At 29.6% G+C, this 2,170-nt stretch overlaps 1 protein-coding gene and 1 long non-coding RNA gene across 5 annotated transcripts in view; one reads left to right on the forward strand and one right to left on the reverse strand.

Annotated features, from left to right (window-relative positions):
- Nucleotides 1–2,170, forward strand: part of LOC106679432 (uncharacterized) — a 205,510-nt gene that overhangs the window by 154,748 nt on the left and 48,592 nt on the right. For all 3 annotated transcript variants that reach the window (XR_010845125.1, XR_010845124.1, XR_010845126.1), the window contains exon 3: nucleotides 116–229. This is a non-coding gene — a long non-coding RNA (uncharacterized lncRNA). The remainder of the gene's footprint in view (nucleotides 1–115; nucleotides 230–2,170) is intronic.
- The window catches only part of LOC106679431 (transcription factor GATA-4), a 144,789-nt gene that overhangs the window by 119,397 nt on the left and 23,222 nt on the right, over nucleotides 1–2,170 (reverse strand). The gene's annotated exons all lie outside the window — the stretch shown is intronic.

A 2,170-nucleotide genomic window follows, 5' to 3' on the forward strand; every position in this document is an offset into this window, starting at 1 on the left:
TTTTTTTTTAAATCTTAATAATTATTTATTCATTCGTATTTTTGTTCAACTGATATTTATGAAAGTGTAGATTCTTCAATATAATTTTTAATAAGATTACCCTCTTTTGTTGAAGGTTTCCCCTGCCGCCTTTACGACTGATGTTAGCATTCAACGACGCAGAAATTCCAGGGATTCCCACAAGATGGTGACATAAGAGAAGAATACAGCGGCTACACTATTAACTTTGGTAATTCGAACTCTCTTTCTCTTTCTGAGATATTTTTTGTTATAGCATAAAACTGAAAAATAAGGCTCAGTAGTGAACAATGCATCGTTTGTGTATCGAAGAAATTTGATTCCAGTCGGTGTCAAACTAATTTGATCGGTTAATTAAAGAGAATAGAACAAAAATTTAATTGAACAAAAAAATAAAAAAATTGTACTACTTAAGTTTGTGAGGAAGTTAACTTTCATAAAATATGGTTATTGTTTCATTATACACGGCCCAACTCCCAAGGGTTTGTAATCTTATGAATTATGAAGAGGTTACCATTACACGACACTTAATTATTAAAATAAATTATTAGCTATATCAGTAAACTATAAAAAATTGTTTCAGTATCATAAAAAAAAAAAAAAAAGACCTTAAATATATGTGTCCATTCGTATGTTATTTTTAGCACTAAAATTATTTGCTATATCTTCCCTGATATCGCTCCGGTTAAATTTTTTTTTTGCGTAGCTCTGTATAAAAATTAATTTTCTTTTAAATGCTACTAGAGCTTTATAGTTTTTGGACTATTTATAAATAATAAAAAGTATATATTCGGTGAGCTAAAAAGGGTTCCTAAAAATGTTTTTGAGTCTAAAAATTCCTCGCTGAGGTAGAGGATAGGCATGTCTTTTCTTTCTTACCATTTTCGTGCCTGGATTTATATAAACATAAATAACTGTCGGCTGTTCTGTGAAAACTCAATGAATGAGTGAAGACATCTGGAATTAATAGCACATCTCAAGGGCGTCAAAAATTCCACATTTCGTCAACAACAGAGCAAATAGCATTTATTACCATTACTCTTGTGAGGTAATTATTTTCTAACATATTTACTAAAAATTAGGCACTATATTTTTAAAAAACAGGTTACCAAGAAGTTTAAATCCTTTGATTGACTTTTTAAAAAGATATTTTGTATAATCTATCAAAAAGCAGAGTAGAATCTCGGTTCTATTAATACTCTAAATTAAAAAATTAATACTACAAAAAATGAAGAATTATGATATACTTAAAAATTTTACTGTATTCACTGTATAATAATCCAAGGGCCTGAGTGAGAGAGGAAGCAGTTGTTTCACTCCAGATTTTGATTATTTTGATAGTTCCTAGTCAAAATTGATGACTGTCAACCATGTTTCAAAACATTAAAAAAAAAAATCATTCGAATCTTCATATCTTTAAAACTACCTACAAGAATAAAAAACTTAATAGAATACCAATTAAAGTAGAGTAAATTTGCTGAAATATAAGCCCTAATAGAGCTGATAACATTCAGTAGTCCCTAAGATAGAATTTTTTAATCAGGAAATGTTTTCTCCAAATAACGAAAAATTAATATTTTGTAAATTTATTTTTGGAAAACTATATCTTTAAATAATGTTTTATAAAGATTTTTAGTGTTGTAGGTAGGGGCCGTCTGTGGCTCAGGGAGTTGAGGTGTAAGCATGGGTATGAGTGCAGCCTGCCCCCATTAGAAGTGAAAAAAATTTTTAATTTAATACATTTTTTCAAAGCAAATATTGATTGTAATAACTAATAATGCACTGCAGCAATTATAAATAATTTTCTTAAAATTTTGCTTTCATTCGCCTCTTCCGTGCTACAACTTCACAACCTGATTGACATTGGATTGAAGTGCGCCCTTGGGCGTAGGTCCAGGGGGGTCGATTTTTATTTCTGTGAAACGAAAACTCTTGCCTCTCCCTCCTTATGTCAGAAATGACCAGGAAGGGGGCTAAAAAAAAAGTGATGACGGTAGATTTATGCATATAGAGCTCCTAATGTAAAATGATCGAAAATTTGTGTGTTATGACTTCAGTATTTACTTTTTAATGATATTAGATTAATTATTTTATATATTCTTGTTTGAGAGTGGTTTAGTTTATTCTTTATTTAAAACAAATTTGATCCTTT

This window comes from Halyomorpha halys, unplaced genomic scaffold (assembly GCF_000696795.3).
Source record: "Halyomorpha halys isolate HHAL.00 unplaced genomic scaffold, Hhal_1.1 Scaffold202.1, whole genome shotgun sequence".
In the NCBI taxonomy this organism is placed as follows: Eukaryota; Metazoa; Arthropoda; class Insecta; order Hemiptera; family Pentatomidae; genus Halyomorpha; species Halyomorpha halys.